Source organism: Hibiscus syriacus, unplaced genomic scaffold (genome assembly GCF_006381635.1).
Source record: "Hibiscus syriacus cultivar Baekdansim isolate YM2019G1 unplaced genomic scaffold, ASM638163v2 tig00000910_pilon, whole genome shotgun sequence".
NCBI classification, from domain to species: Eukaryota; Viridiplantae; Streptophyta; class Magnoliopsida; order Malvales; family Malvaceae; genus Hibiscus; species Hibiscus syriacus.
Window position 1 is genome coordinate 130,319 of NW_024061831.1, and position 18,369 is coordinate 148,687.

The 18,369-nt window shown below is 33.9% G+C and overlaps 1 pseudogene; it reads right to left on the minus strand.

Moving 5' to 3' along the window:
- Positions 1–4,380: 4,380 nt before the first annotated feature.
- Positions 4,381–17,974, minus strand: LOC120115954 (annotated as a pseudogene).
- Between the last annotated feature and the right edge of the window lie 395 nt (positions 17,975–18,369).

Genomic DNA, 18,369 nt, shown 5'->3' on the forward strand with positions numbered 1-18,369 from the left:
TCAGACAACATATATAGGTCGAGTTACTTAAGAACTATGTTTGTGTGATAGATTACCATCCAAGAAAGACTAACATTGTAGGAAACGCCTTGAGCAAAAAGTTCATATAAGAACTAAGAGCCTTTCTAGCACAATTGTGTTTATCCAGAGACATTGGGTTCTTAGCTGAGTTACTAGTTGAGCTGTCACACCCCGACCCGTACCCAACCCGATACGAATCTGAAGTGTAACATTGAATTTTCAACGTTTTGAGTTCATGAAAATCCGATTAAAATTTGAGTTTTTATCTTTAATTTAGTGGCGAAGCCCTCAATAAAACAAGTTACTATCAAAATTAATATTAGACAATGAAAATAAATATTTTCATATATATATATATATATATATATATACATTTATACATATACTTTAAATAATATAGTTACAAAATATATCAGAGCATTTGAATTTTAAACTTTTATAGTACATTTATAATACATGCCAATAAATTTCAAAATAACACAAAAATTACATACTGTTCAAATAAGAATAATCTGATATTCTTCAACGGGTATGCTGTCCAGACCTAGCTTTAATATTCGGATATCTTTGAACCTACATGTGGAAACACTCACATGCTAAGCCGTTGACTTAGTGAGACGTAAATGAGCATAATAAAACACTAAAGCATTTACTTAAACATTTCTGAAGAAGCAGTGAATACATAAACCAATATACATTTCATAAAATAACGTACACTATTATGCACTGTTCAATTTATATCAATTTATTTAAATAACCCAACATATATCACTGAGAACTCAAGGTATGTGAGTACTTTAAGGTTGTGCACTGTAGTTGTAGTCGAAATTTCCGCGTAGAATTTGCACCGAAGTGCCACGTAGAATATGCAATGAAGTGCCACATAGATTTACCCCGAAGAGTCGCGTAGAATTATCCTGAAGGACCACATAGAATTGTCCCAAAGGACTACGTATAACCCTCAACTCTTGGCATGCCAATTATACATCTAATTATCATAACACATACTTTGGGATTTAACCATATAAGTATTCACATAGCATTATTCACATGATCATTTATTCACATAGAACACACACGCATTGAAATGAAATCAAAACAGTGCCTCTAAAATACAATTTAAGTAAAACATTATAAAGATACTTCATACAATAATTCAAATTGTTTTCGATCGAAAACCTTCGAGGTTGGCTCATCGCAAGTTGTACTCATATCAAATATAAAATAAGTAAGTTGCACTCATCTTTGTCTCACTTAAGCCTTAAGCAAAATTCATTTTTACTTTGCTCAATCTCTTTACTACTTCGATACTTGCTTTTGATCGAAATCTACACGTTAACACACCCACAAATAGGGAACCTCGATTCACTTCTCGCTTCGAGAAAGCCCTTCATAAATCCTTAGGCACCAAATTACATTTTAGCACAACTTTTCATCCTCAAATAGATGTCCAATTAGAGTGAGTTATCCAGATTCTTGAGGACATGCTTAGGTGTACCATTATCGATCTAGAGGGTTTTTGAGATGACCATTTGCTATTAGTGGAGTTTATCTACAATAACAGTTTTCAGTCGAGCATTAAGATGGCTTTGTATGAGGCCTTATATGGGTGCAGTTATAGGACTCTGTTATACTAGATAGAGCTCAGTGAGGGTAAATTAGTGGGTCCATATTTGATCAGAGAGACAGAGGAGAAAGTTTAGTTGATTCAGAATCGGTTAAAGGATGCTTCAGACAGGCAAAGATCTTACGCGGACTTAAAGCGTAAGGACATTGAGTTTATAGTTAGGGATAAGGTATTCCTCAAGGTTTCCCTATAGAAGAAAGTACTCCACTTTGGGCGCAAAGGGAAGTTAACTCCGTGCTGCATTAGACTATATGAGGTACTTGAGAGAGTCGAACCAAAGACTTACAGACTAGCCTTACCACCAGAGTTAGAGTGCATTCACAATGTGTTCCATATATCCATGCTCAGGAGATACTGTTTCGACCTCTATCACGTCTTACTCTTAGAGAAAATAGAGGTCAGCCTAGACATGACCTATATAGAGGAGCCAGTCAGAATCCTAGCAAAAGATGCCAATGAGTTAAGGAACAAGGGAATCTCTTTAGAGAAAATGTTATGGAGGAACCATGGCATTGATGAGGAGACTTGGGAAACTGAGGAAGGCATGTAGCTCCAGTATCCTCACCTCTTTTATCTAGGTAAATTTTGAGGATAAAATTTCTATTTAAGAGGGGAGAGTTATAACACCCCAGATCTTAGGTTAGGAGATTTGGGCTAACTCGAGTAGGCCTTGACTAAAATATCTAGCTTGTAGGATTTGACCCAAATTGAAATGGATTTGGGTTTGAGTTAAGCTCAATAGAGAGTAAAAAAGGGTATTTTTAGTTTGCAATCAAAATCAAAGGGACCAAGAGAGCAATTAGACCATTATTAAAAAATAAAGATAAAAACCAATTAAGATTGGTGACACCACGTCTGATTTCCCTCATTTCTTTTTTTCTTCACATTTATCTTATTCTCCCAAGTTCTATTCTTTCATTCATCTTCTTTCCTCTTACTCCTCTAAGTTAGGAAAACTATTGGTGATAACTTGGTAAACTTGTAACCATATTTCAACAACACTAAAAAAGAAATGAATTTAGCATCTCTTGGGCTTTCAATTAAGCCCCCAACTTCACCATTTCACCATGAAAGCCAAAAATGGGTTTTGTGGGATGGGTTTATAAACCCATGTGTTTTTAATTCATTTTGGGGGAGATTTAGACCCCTCAGTGCTTTTTAAATTCTCCTCTAAACATCTCATCAATGTTAGTAACCTAAATGTTTGATTTTTTCTAGTGAGAGAAGTTGAGGAAACCTCTCAACTAAGGGGAAAGAGAAACTCTCCTTGGGTTAACCTTTGGACACATGAGTTTCTCTTTAGAAGAACACGACAACCAATGTATATCCAAGTCAGTGCCAAGGCACTTCAGTAGCCGACTAGACACAAGTGCCCCAAGACTCGACGGAGTAAGTTGGTGGATGTACATTTCCGATGCAGATTTTGGATCTCACATTGGTGTACCCGAGGGTATACCGGTAGGCTAGAGGGGTGCATGAGATCCTTGATGCAGAACCCTTAGTCGTACCATGATGACAGCCACATCTATATAATTCAGTAGTTGCATGCTTTAGACTTGTGCCGCTAGCCATTTCATTTAATGAATGCATGTAGTATAGTAGAATTATTAGTGAGGCACTGAGCTCATAAGCTCAGCGTTCGAAATGTGTTTTTGTGCGCAGGTTCTTCAGAGGCCATTTGTGGGGAGTTATCATCACAAATATTCCAGTGCAATAGTCCATCTTTTCAGAGACCTTCAGAGTACGTCTTGAGTCATTCTTAGAGGTCATGTACTATTTATAGAACCTTGTGTGTAGTCAGTTATAACTCTTTATTTGTACTCAGTATTATATTATTTTGGATATATTGTTCCCCACCATTTGTAAACTTGAATTATTATCATGTTTTGTTTTAATTTCTATGGATGAATTATTATCAGTCATTTTATAAATCAATTTTTAAGGAAAATTTTGGGTCATTATTTTAGTAGTCCCGTATAACATTGTAATAATTGGATCTTTATGTCGGACTGGATTAGGGTGTTACAACTCTTGGTTGGTGGAGGAGGAAAGAGAAAGAAGAAGATGAAGTATAAGATAAAGTAAAGAGAAATAGGGGAAAGGGTTTTTAATTTTAAACCCACGGTGACCTCATCAAAAATAAATCAATTTCAACTTTTTTATTACCCAATGGTTTAATAGTATATTTAGTCATTTCTCTTTTTCTCTCAACTTAAAAATCCTATTTTTATCTCAAGTTGAACCAAATTCTCACTCGATTGAATTCAATTTCGAACCAATGAACCTCCATGCTATAATAAATATATTAAATAAATTTTTGGATCGTTTATAGCCCTTCTGTTAGTTCTGTTTTGAACTTATAATATAGTATGCAATTGTGGTTTTAGTTTTTGGGTCTCTAAAATGAATTCAAATTCATGTTGAACACACATTATATTATTGTAAATCTAAAATTTTTGCCCAAAAGAATAATCACACCATATATTTATACAAAATCAAATAGGCATCAAAGACACACGCCTCTCAAGAATTTTGTCTTTTTTAAAATTACAACTGAAAAGAACGAACACACCTACAAAACCAAATGCTAAAATAATTAACATCTGTTTGGGCTCTCAAAACTAGAAAGAAATATGGTATTTTTTGCCTGCACACAAACCTTCGAGCTACTCAATATCGAATCAATAAATACAAGAAAAATGGTTTAAGGGAGGGCTGGGTTTCTGAGGGTTTCAAAACACAAAAGAAATTGCTAGAAGCACGGTCAATAGTGAGATGATGACTGATGCAACAACTTTAGTATATCCATTTGGTGATCTTGGGGCAGCTGCAGTACTATTTGGAGAAATAGTAGGGGCTTTTGCCATGATGGGGGCAAATGAGGCTCGATAACGTCCGTATCAGTCAGGTAGGGTTTGGAGCTTTAGCTGGTGGCAAGTAAGGAGCTGTGATTAGTTGATAAAGGTTACCATGCTGTACATGACTCATATAACGAGGTGTACAATTTCCTCTGTTAAGCATCGGTTCCCTAAAAATGATTATCACATCAGTAATGGTTTGTGAGATATCCTCTTCATAAAAATGCAAGGCCAGTAGCCTAAAGCCTAGGAAATTTTATAGCTTCAGCATATAGCAATGCTTTCAACCAGTTAACACTTACTCCGGTATCTATAGATATCTTTGGGAAGTCTGTAATGACACCATTAATACCACCTCCTATGAAGAATAAATTAATCTCAACGGTTGCATCTGAGAAGAAGTCCCATACTTGAGATGTGAACTCATTACTGAAGGTTTAGACATAGACAAAGAGATTCACAGCTTGTAGTCTCGACACAATGTTTATAGTACTAGTGGTAAATAATGAATTATGGGGAATATAGAGTCCTTACTAATTACCACAACAATAGCAAATATGTAACATCCCAAAAATCGGGTTAATGACCAAAGTGTAAGATTTAAACTATGTCTAATTTTCAAAAAATTGAAAAGAATAGGAAGTTAATTTGAAATTATTGGTGTAGGTTGATTACCAAAGTTTGAAAGAGGAAGGGGCATAATGGTCATTTATCAATAAATTGAATTTAAAATTCATTTGTGGTGTAATATATGTACACTTGGGAAAAAGGGAAGGAAAGAGTTAAAAGATATCCAAAACATTCTTCATCTTTCTTCATTCTCTCCACCGTGACTCCATAGCTAAGGTAAGGGATCTTTAAGTTTGTTATTTCTTGTAGGGGGAAAGGGTTTTTAATTTTAAACCCACGGTGACCTCATCAAAAATAAATCAATTTCAACTTTTTATTACCCAATGGTTTAATAGTATATTTAGTCATTTCTCTTTTCTCTCACTTAAAAATCCTATTTTATCTCAAGTTGAACCAAATTCTCACTCGATTGAATTCAATTTCGAACCAATGAACCTCCATGCTAATAAATATATTAAATAAATTTTTGGATCGTTTATAGCCCTTCTGTTAGTTCTGTTTTGAACTTATAATATAGTATGCAATTGTGGTTTTAGTTTTTGGGTCTCTGAAATGAATTCAAATTCATGTTGACACACATATATTATTGTAATCTAAAATTTTGCCCAAAAAATACTCACACCATATCTTTATACAAAATCAATAGGCATCAAAGACACACGCCTCTCAAGAATTTTGTCTTTTTTAAAATTACAACTGAAAAGAACGAACACACCTACAAAACCAAATGCTAAAATAATTAACATCTGTTTGGGCTCTCAAAACTAGAAAGAAATATGGTATTTTTTGCTTGCACACAAACCTTCGAGTACTCAATATCGAATCAATAAATACAAGAAAAATGGTTAAGGGGGGCTGGGTTTCTGAGGGTTTCAAACACAAAAGAAATTGCTAGAAGCACGGTCAATAGTGAGATGATGACTGATGCAACAACTTTAGTATATCCATTTGGTGATCTTGGGGCAGCTGCAGTACTATTTGGAGAAATAGTAGGGGCTTTTGCCATGATGGGGGCAAATGAGGCTCGATAACGTCTGTATCAGTCAGGTAGGGTTTGGAGCTTTAGCTGGTGGCAAGTAAGGAGCTGTGATTAGCTGATAAAGGTTACCATGCTGTACATGACTCATATAACGAGGTGTACAATTACCTCTGTTCAAGCATCGGTTCCTAAAATGATTATCACATCAGTAATGGTTGTGAGATATCCTCTTCATAAAATGCAAGGCCAGTAGCCTAAAGCTAGGAATTTTATAGCTTCAGCATATAGCAATGCTTTCAACCAGTTAACACTTACTCCGTATCTATAGATCTTTGGGTAGTCTATAATGACACCATTAATACCACTCCTATGAAGAATAAATTAATCTCCGGTTGCATCTGAGAAGTCCCATACTTGAGATGTGAACTCATTACTGAAGGTTTGGACATAGACAAAGAGATTCGCAGCTTGTTCTTGATAAGTATAGTTGAGTTTAATAGCATGAAATGAGTTAAAAGAGTGGGGCTTAAGTAAGTTTTGGTTAAATTTTGAATAAAAATGAGTAAGTTCTGGGTAAGGGGTATCGGTTTTGGATGAACAGTACCGATACTCCAAAGCAAAAATAAGTGAAATTTGGGTTTGGGTATCGATACTAGAAGAACTGTATCGATACCATAAGATGAAATTATATGAATTAGAAGAACAGTATCGATACCGAATGAGTAGTATCGATACCAAGGGGTATCGATACCAATGAACAAGTATCGATACCATTTTTATAAGGTAAATTCCAGAATGAAGGATAGGTATCGATACTGAAGTATAGTATCGATACCATAGTAAGAAAGTATCTGTATTGGGCCTAGGGTACCGATACTATTCAAATGAAATTGTGAATTAAGTGTTTATTTTAGAATAAGTTATTGATAATTGATTATAGTGATATAAATTCTGATATTCATATCGATCATATATTTTTGTAGATATCGAACGAAGGCAAGTATCAAAAGATTCAAATTTATAAGATCGATTAAGAGAGAGATCAAGATTGTGCTTTGACTAAGTGAGGCTAAGGTGAGTGCGTATTATTATAATATATGATTATATGGAAATAAGACTTGTGATGAGTCTATTTCCAATGTTTTGACGTTATGAGTTCATGAACACTAGTATGTTGTTGATATGTTTCTATGTGTACACAAATACAAGCATATGTCTATGTGTTATATGCATTGTTTTACATGATCTATGTGTTATATTTCATTCTATGTGATTACGTGAAAATGTGACATAAGCTTGTGGTATTGACCTATGTGACTATCTGAAAATGTGATATAAACTGTGTGACAATGACCTATGTGATTATATGTCTATGTGATTAGCTATGTAAAGTGTGTAAATGGTAAAACCCATAAGTATGTGATATGAAAGCTACGAGTATAATTGGCATGCCAAGAGTAGAGGGTTCTATGCGGTCCTTCGGGAAAATTCTACGTGGTCCTTCCAGACATTTCTGCTTGGTCCTTCGGGATAATACTATGTGGTATTTCAGGACATTTCTATGTGGCACTTTGGTGCAATTTATACGAGCTTTGGTGACAACATTAGTGCACAACCTCAATGCACTCACATACCTTAAGTTCTCAATGTTGTACCATATACTATTAAAAGAAAATATATAAATGAACAGTAAATCGAATGATAATATAAAAATGATGTTGATGAGGATGATATGTATATGTATGCATATATGCTTTTCTTATATGATGTGTTCCATGGTTTCTTCATATGATTTTATGAAATACTTAGAATATGTTTCAGTGTTTTAAGATTTAATTACACCCTTTATATGCCTCACTAAGTTAACGATTTAGCATGTGAGTGTTTCATACGTAGGTTCAAAGAAGCAATAAGATTAAAGGTAGGAGTCAAGACAACATAATTCTTCCGAAGATCAGATTATAAAAGATTTAACAATATGTGTTTTGTTGTATTAAATTTGGTTGGGATGTAATTAAATGTTAAATCGTATATGCTCTGATTATTTTTGTAAGTGAACTTTAATATATTTTTGTAAATTATTAAGTCTTTTATTTTCAGACGGAGTTTGAGTTTTCTTTATACACTTTGATCAAGGGATTCCATCATTTTAGTACAAATAAAAGTTTAAATTTTTCATATTTTTTAAGAGTCAATGATTTGAAAAGTCAATGTTATACCTCAGATTCGTATCCGAATCGGGTACGGGTTAGGGGTGTTATATTTAATGGTATCATATCTATGGTTTAGCTGATTCTAGTCTTAAACTAAAGTCAAATGTGTTTTAAAAAGTATACATGCCAATAAAATATTGAAAATTTCTGATATGATAGTGTTAGGAGTGTGTTGTCTTGCTAATAGAGTTGAATGGTTATGTTTTATTAGATGTCTAACCACGAGAGCTCCCGAAGTGAAGTGGGTGATGAAAGACATGAAGGTAATAGTAATTCACCTGCCTTGGCTAGGCAAGGTGAAGAGCAGGCACCTTAGGGAGTGCCTGTACAAGATCAGGGGGTGTTTTTCAGGACGTTGAACGCTATTATGACGTGTTTCCAACTTCCTGCTCCCTCAACCCCTAGAAATAAATGTAGGGAAAGAGTTGAAAGGATTAGAAGCTCCTGAATTCAAGGGTGAAGCTGAGGAAGGTCTTGTTGCTGCGGACCTTTGGTTAAATGATGTCAAGATCATGTTGGAGGGTCTACACTGTTCTGAAGTACAGAAGTTAGATTGAGTTGTCTCTTTGCTATGCGGGCAAGCTAGGGTATGGTGGACAAATGTCACCATGAGAATGTTAAGAGATTAAGTGACGTGGTTGTTGTTTTTAAAAGAGTTCAAGAATAAGTACATCGGTGATCAGTTTATTAGGCAAGTGAAGCAAGAATTCATGAGCTTGAAGCAAGAGAATTACACCGTGTATGAGTACGAATGTGAGTTTAATAAGCGAAGTAGATTTGTTGCTGAACTAGTTCCTACTGAAAGGATGTATGCGGTTGGTTTGTGGAGGGGTTGCACCCTAGATTAAAAGAGTTATTGTTAGCTTTGAATCTGTCCTCATTTCAAGAAGTGGTTAATCGCGCTAAATCTCTAGAGAGAGCTCATAATGAGAGGTATGAAGAACAAAAAACTCAGATGATTAAGAGAACTGGTGCTTTATCGAGTTCAACACCATCAAAGAGAGGCAAAGATTCTGGTTTTCAACCTCAGACTAGATCTAAGTCAGCTACATCCTCTGCTAGAAGATCAAATCCAAGTCAATTGATTCAATGTTAGCATTATGGAAATAATCATACTAGAGTATGTCGAGTGGTCTCCAGAGCTTGCTTTATATGTGGTGACACCAGGCATTTTCTTCGGGATTGTCCATTGATAACTGATGAGACTGCACAAACTAAGCGATCTACTATGGTATCTCAGAGAGGTAGAGGTAGAGAAACAAATTACTCTGAGTCATCAACTCAACATGAGATGCGTTCAACTACCTGGGTTTACAACATGAAAACTAATAAATATCGCGATGATGTGGAGATCATTGCAGGTACTTTTCAATTATTTGGTAAACTAGTTTTGGTTTTGATAGATCTGGGATCAACATATTTATATATTAGTATTAAATTGGTGAGAAAATTGAAAATCCAATTAGAAGCGATAAATAACGAGGTAATAGTGACTAAACCATTTGGGCATAGTGCTCAGGTGAATAAGTTGTGTTGAGTTCGTTCGAGGTATGAGAAACTTATTCTGGAAAACATATAAGGAGCTAAGAATGGTTAATTCATAAGAAAATAGGTTTAAATATAAATTTTGTGGACTAGATAAGAAGATTCGTTAGAAATGGTGCAAATTGAAGAAGAAGAAATATTTTAAATGGATTAGATAAGTATTTGAATCTAGTCCTTGATGAATCAAGTGGACAAAATGCAAAGATAAGAAATAATAAAGAATAAAGTTTTGTGCAAGTAGTGTTGACTATCAAGGTTATGAAGATGTGATAAAAATTGATAATCAAATATAAGTATAAGTGATATGAGAAGAGTAGTAGAGCATAAAGAGAAAGAGATGACCTATGTTGCAAGGAGATTTTAAATTGTGAAAAAATAAAGAGCTAAAGAATTTAAATGATTGAGTTTAAAGGATCTTGTATGACAAGGGTTATAATGAGGTATAGATTATAAGTTGGTACATAAGTAAGCAATTTTCAATTCTTAGTGGAATTGAGCAAGAGTTGTTATGAACTTTGTATCAGGATTTCTTTGGAGACTGAATTTGGGCGTTTATGAAGAAATTGATTAATTTAGCACCCTTTATTTTAACAAGATGAATATTCTATTGATAAGTACGTGTGATTATATGAAGAGATTATTTGATTTTGTGAAGTATATGTCTCAATTATATCTGATGAAGATTTAAGGTTACCTTAAAGTTGTAGAAATCTTTGAAAAATATCTCAGAAATTTGATTTAACTGTAGCATTTCTATCCATGCATAGACAAATAGTTAGTTTAAGTAGATTATTTAGGTTTTAAAAAGGTTATGTAGGGGTGAGTGGAATAGAAATTTAATTTGATCTGATCTACGAGGAAGAACTGGTACAAATGTTGGCATATGAAGTAAGTAGCTAAGGGATAAAATGATTCCGTTAGTCAAGCTTTAAGGATGATATACATAGACAATTTTCCTCGTCTCTTTGTGTAGTGAAAATTTGATGACTAATTTTCTTAAGGGGAGATTTGTAACATCCCAAAAACCGAGTTAGTGACCAAAGTGTAAGATTTTAAAACTTCATGTCTAATTTCAAAAAATTGAAAAGTATAGGGAGTTAATTTGAAATTATTGGTGTAGGTTGACTAGCAAAGTTTGAAAGAGGAAGGAACATAATGGTCATTTAGCAAGGAAATGAATTTAAAATTCATTTGTGGTGTATTATATATATACGTGGGAAAAAGGGAAGGAAAGAGTCAAAGGATATCTAGAAAATTCTTCATCTTTCTTCCTCCTCTCCACCGTGATTCCAACACTAAGGTAAGGGATCTTTAAGTTTGTTATTTCTTGTAGATTTTGATTGGTTTAGATTGTTGGAATGTTAGGAAAGCTTAAGAAAGCTTAAAGAGAAGTAGAAACAAAAAGAATTATAAGTTATGGGTGATTAAAGTGAAGGGTTTAAGCGAATTTATGAGAAAGAGTTAGTAAATGGATTTTGAAGTCATATTTGACTTGTCATCAGTTAGATAAGAGGTTTAAGAGGTTATAAAGGATTAACAACAAAGTTGAATAATTGGAAAGATATTTAGTTTCAAGTGATGATGTGGAATTTTGGATGTATAAGTATATTGAAGTGATATAAATTAGTCTTGATAAGTATAGTTGAGTTTAATAGCATGAAAGGAGTTAAAAGAGTGGAGGTTAAGTAAGTTTTGGTCAAAATTTTAATTGAAATGAGTAAGTATTGGGTAAGGGGTATCAGTACTAGATGAACAATACCGATACTCCACAAAAATAAGTGAAATCTGGGTTTGGGTATCGATATTGGAAGAACAATATCAATACCATAAAATGAAATTATATGAATTAGAAGAAAATATCAATACCGAATGAGTATTATCGATACCAAGGGGTATCGATACCAATGAACAAGTATCAGTACCATTTTTAGAAGGCAAATTCCAGAATGAAGAATAGGTATCGGTACTGAAGTATAGTATCGATGCCATAGTAAGGAAGTATCGGTACTACTGGGCCTAGGGTACCAATACTATTCAAAATGAAATTGTGAATTTAGTGTTTATTTTAGCATAAGTTATTGATGATTGATTATAGTGATATGAATTCCGATATTCATATCGATCGTATATTTGTGTAGATATCAAACGAAGGCAAGTACCAAAAGATTGAATTTATAAGATCGATCAAGAAAGAGATAAAGACTGTGCTTTGACTAAGTGAGGCTAATGTGAGTGCATATTACTATAATATATGATTATATGGAAATAAGACTAGCGGTGAGTCTATTTCCAATGTTTTGATGTTATGAGTTCATGAATACTAGTATGTTGTTGATGTGTTTCTAAGTGTACATGAATACAAGCATATGTCTACGTGTTATATGCATTGTTTTACATGATCTATGTGTTATATTTTATTCTATGTGATTACGTGAAAAGGTGATATAAGCTATGTGGTATTGACCTATGTGACTATATGAAAATGTGATATAAGCTATGTGACAATGACCTATGTAATTATATGTCTATGTGATAAAAGCTATGTGAAATGTGTAAATGGTAAATCCCATAAGTATGTGATATGAGAGCTAAATGTATAATTGGCATGCCAAGAGTCGAGGATTCTACGCGGTCCTTCGGGACAATTCTACGTGGTCCTTCGGGATATTTCTACGTGCTCCTTCGAGACAATACTATGTGGTCCTTCGGGACATTTCTATGTGGCACTTCAGTTCAATTTGTACGAATTGTGGTGACAGCATTAGTGCACAACCTCAATGCACTCACATACCTTAAGTTCTCAATAATGTATCATGGGCTATTAAAAGAAAATATATAAATGAACAGTGAATGGTAATGATAATGATAATGATAATGATGTTGTTGATAATGATATGTATATGTATACATTTATGCTTTTGTTATATGATGTGTTCCATGGTTTCTTCATATGATTTTATGAAATGCTTAGAATATGTTTCAGTGTTTTAAGATTTTATTACGCCTTTTATATGTCTCACTAAGTCAACGACTTACCATGTGAGTGTTTCACACGTAGGTTCAAAGAAGCAAGAAGATTAAAGCTAGGAGTCAAGACAACATAATTCTTCCGAAGATCAAATCAGAAAAGATTTAACAATATGTGTTTTGTTGTATTAAATTTGGTTGGCATGTAATTAAATGTTAAATCGTATATACTCTGATCATTTTTGTAAACTAACTTTACTGTATTTATGTAAATTATTAAGTTTTTTTATTTTCAGATGGAGTTTGAATTTTCTTTATACACTTTGATAAAGGGATTTCACCATTTTAATACAAATAAAAGTTTAAGTTTTTTTCTACTTTTTAAGAGTCAATGATTTGAAAAACTAATGTGACATATCGGATTCGTATCCGGATTGAGTACGAGTTAGGGGTGTTACAAAATCTCTTAATGTCATCAATCGTTGAATTTTGGGTGCCACCAATATCTTCATCAATCTTGTAAAAGAGATCATAGTTGGTTTGACTCTTGAACTTCAATAGGACAGAGCTCTTGCTAGACTGTATCATAACTTTCAGAGCTGTCTGGTTATTGTAGCCTGCTTTGCTCAAGGCATCGATCACTGCATCAGTTACACCTAATCCTTGTTCTGCAAGGAAAGCCGCATTCTGAAAGGAATAAACAAGTCAAACAATGTATAAACTCTTCATAAGGAATATTTTAGCTAGCTTTAATCATCATGAATGAAGTTTTTAAGCAGATTAGAGTTTCCGAAATGGTAGATTTCGTATCACCAAAAAGAGAGAAGGATTGGAAATTTTGTTACTCAATGTCAAGAAAATATTTCGACATTTGCTACCCATATAGAGGAACGACCATGTTTCTCATAACAATAGCGACCACTCACAGTCACTGTGTTTAAACTCTTAACATCCATGATTAGGTTCAATAATGTAAGAAGAAATAGAGAATTAAATTACAGAACTCCAATGCAGGAAAATTGAAGAGCAAAAATATAGAGGGAAGGAACAGACCTCGATGCTGATCAAGACACCTTGAATAGAGCTAGCATTTCTTGCCATGGTTAAGAAGTCGGATAATGATAAGAATTTCCCAGCATTTCTGAACTTCGGGTTTCAAAGCAATTCAAACTGTGACTGTGGGCTTGATATTACAGCTGTACTAAAGTAATGGTGGATTAAAACAAGGAAGTTCATAAAAAGATAATGCAAACCATATCTATCAAGGAAATAAGAAGCCAGCTAAATATCAGCAACTGAAACACAGATTTTGATCACAAGGCAAAGTAATGTAGAAACTGCAAACTATATTGAGTTGGAAAACATATTTTATCAACATGTTAAGTTTCTATATTGTAGAAAGACCCGTCCTCAGGAGAGAAAATGAAAAAGAAAAGAAAGCAGAAGTTCAGTATAAGAATGTACAAACAAATAAGAACTGAATTTAACTTACGTATCAAGCTTTGAATATCATTCCAAGACATATTAAAGGTAAATATTCCACTGCCCTGCTTAATCTCTGGAATTGTTGTTGAAAGATTGCTAAAACTTGTTTGAACCACTGTTGTGCTATCTATGAGATTTATAAAGCTCAAGCAAATAGGTGTTCCATCCATTGTCATTTGAACAGGACAGTCAAGAACATCTACACCATCTTGGATCGCTTTTGAGTATGCCGAATCTGTACAACCAGGAAAGTCTCCACTTGCTCCTTTGCTAGAGATGACCAAAAGGTCCACTGTAGCCTGCCAGCAAAAAGAAAATAGTTTAATGGTAACCTTAGAACAATTGTTGGTGCCTTAAAACACACAAGCTCATGGCCATCCCCACTGATTCTTAGCAAGAAAATATAAGGTTTTTCAATCAGAAGCATTGTATAATGGCATACCTTGTTTTGAGGCATTTCTGTCTAGGTGAGCAAAGCAATCTGCAATGTTAAATGAAAGTTAGCATCTCAACAGAAAAATGATCTTATCCATCAGCCGCAGAACGTAATGGTATTTAGTAAGAATCCTCTTAATTATAGAGTAAAAACCAAAAGTGCAAGATTCTTGGGTGCACTCTTTGTTATGGGCTGGATCTCACAATAGGTTGCAGCACTCTTTTAGTCATAAAGCAGGATATACTCTCTAATTTGTTTAGACAAAAATTCAGAAGATATTTTCAAGATGGCAGCACAAGTCACTAAGACAAGTAATGATCCTTAATAATACTTTGAATTTGATCGTAATATAAGTATAAATGTAGATATCAGTGCATGAGATGCAAAAACAAATTGAAGAATCTTTGAGGATTTACATTGCATCCACAGGTTTATAACTCAACTTTAGCTGCTGATGGCGTTATCGGGAAGTCGGATATCACCTCATCAACAGAGAATTGGCCGTTGTTAACAAACTGAAGATACTCGGCCACTGGATCTAGAGGTAATTGAAGCTAAATGGAAAATCATTATAAAATTCTGATGCAAAAACTTGTAGCCCTTCTCTGTGAGCATCCAAGACGAGAGAAGTAGAAGGCAGTAAGAAAAGTTGTCCATCTATAGGCCAAATATAGGACTTGGGCACAATGATTCCAGAAGCAAATGTCTTGATAAATCTGATATTTTGTAAGAGAGAATCATAAGTCTGATTGGTTGAAGGCTCCACATCATTCTGTCCTAGAAATCAGAAGAAAAGATTTGTTGCTGATCTTCGGAAATTTGGTGCAATGCTTTGCAAGAAAGCCACTTCCGGTGATGAAATATAGTCAATAGTTATATTTGTATTTCTAGTTACAGAAAGTACGAAGCTTCTCATACTCGGGTTGTGTTGGGCATAGAATGTATCATGCTGCAAAATAAAAAAACAGTCAATTAAATCCATAAATAGGAAGACGGAATTATAATAATTTAACAAGGGATGAGAGACGATGGAAAATGTAAGAAGGCATTGTTAACCATTGACAAATCCTTTACCTGAATGTTCAACCAAAAACCAGGTGGACTCAACTGTGTATAGGTATCCTGAGCAGTCATAATCGGGTAATTTTGGCCATCAAACTTATTGGTTCGAGAAAAGATACCTTGAGTTACTGTCCATATGACAAATAACACATTAGATTGTAACACACCAAACAAAAGAAAGCAGAGAAGAATTGAATATTAGTACGTATTGAAACAAGTCAAACCAAAACAACCTTACATAAAATGCTGAACCTCTCTATAGGTAATAAATAATGTTGACATAGCAACTGGCATGACCATTTCAGAACTGATACCCAATTGCTTTCAGAATTGCTTGAACTAGATAGTGATTAGGGAATGCGTTAGTGTTTTAATATTCAAAACTAAAAACTAATTTGACACCAGCATTATGAACTTGGCACTCATAAGTTCATTAACAATCCATCCCATGAAGTTTGAGGAGGTAAATGTAATAATCAGACTGAAGCAAGGACACCAATAATGAATGATGTTAGGAGAACATTGATTATGACGGGGGTAAATCATGAGCTAAACTTACATATGACGTTTCCAAGTTCCCTGAGAGTGAAATCAATAGAAAACCATCCCTTTGTTGAGACCCCATTGACAAGGTAAGTCCTTTGCCTATCACTGTATACATTTGCCACGTCAGAATTATTATTTAGCTTAAGATCAGGAAAGCATATCCCAGCTGCATCCCTTGTTAATTGCACATCACACCACAAGATCACGTCAGGTAGACTGGTTAATAAAGCCAAACTATAAGCTCCAAAACTGGAGTCTGCAAACATTCCTGAAAATCCACCGCATGCTATGACAAGGGGCGGCCTCTCTGTAAAAACAATTAAATGGTTTAATCTTATTGAACAACAGAAAATTTTAACTGGCTTTGATGTCTATTAGGTAGGAGATGAACTAGGAGAAAGCTCAAGCTCTTTGGTACCCGGTGAGTAAAATTTATTCTAATTTGAGAAGAGTCAAAATAGAAAGCATAAATACAAAAAGTAGTAGATCAAAGGCATCAAGCCGTATTTTTGATCAATTTGTTACATTTTATAGTCTACAAAAATTGAAAATATCTACCAGTGAATAAATGAAATAAATATAAGGCTCAAAAGCAGCTTTATATTTCAAGGAAACCTGAAATAATAAATGTTCAAATGACACCAAAAAAGGAAAATTTACTTGCAGTTGACTTTGATTGACAGACAAGAAAACCTAAGCTTTATTCATTAACATTCTCAGAAACCAAGTAGAAAATAAGTAAATCTCAAATTAAGGATCATAAATCTATAAAGAACAGGTCAAATTTTATTTCTAATAAAGGAAAATATTTCCACTTTGATAAAGCTTGGAGTTGGAAATTATTAAAAACATACATTTTGTCATCGTTTCTTCCACTTTTGTACGAACTAAAGAGAAATTAGACAAAACTTTAGTTGTTTTTTCCCTTCACTTGAAGGATTGCAAAATTTTCTCTTTATTTTTCCTCCGTTTTCTTTGAACACAAAAAAAAAATACTGGAGAGCAAAAAAGCCAAATCCAAACTAGCTAAAATTCAAGCATAATAAGATAATTAACTTCAACGAATCTGCTAAAAGCTCAAGCAGCTCAAAATAAGCTTCTTTTGAGCAATTTTCTTATCATTTCCTTCCCTTTCGAGGAAACGAAAAGCCAACGATTAAGCAAAACTCAGGAATATTGAACATGCTTCCAGTTCAACAAACTATTTCTCAACAATTTCTCCTCTTCCTCATCAGTCAACCACAAACTAGCTAAAAGATTAAAACTAAGAAACTAATCCAACAAAAAATTTCTCGTCATTCAATCTATTCAAAAGATAAAGAAAGAATGAATCTAAAGAGATAAATGCACCGTTTAGTGTCTGCCAACGAGAACCATTAGTGGGTCCTTGAGAAGAAACCAAAGCTACTGAACTAAGAAAGCTTGAAGTGTTGAACTACAAAAATGGCAACCGAAATGCCCCTTAAGCTTGCCATTGTCGGAAATATCTTTTCCGATTACAGCTCAGCTCCGCCACTGATTGCCGGCGACGGTTTCTTCCCTCTTCGTAAACCGCGCAAGATTAGAGAGAACACAAAAACCAACAGAATGATAACAGAAAAAAGAACTTCCACGATGTCTTTTCCTTGTTGGTTTCCATATTATATTATTCGATTTTAAATAATTAAAAATTTTATGTAAATTAAATCATACACCAAATTACGAGTTGTCGTAAGCTCGGCTCGAGCCGGTTTCACTTAAATTTGTTAATTTTCTGTTTAGTATATGAATTTTATTTTATACATTACATATGCGATGATGTAATATCTCAATAACTAATAACATCATAAAATATGATAAAAATATTATACAATGTTAAAATGTCAAATAAAAATACAATAATACTCATAAAATAATTAAGAGAGTTCATGTTTCACATAAAAATAAATAATAAAAATTATTATTATTATTTGACATCCAGAATTCAAGTACCATTAATCTTGATATTCTCTTTACATGTT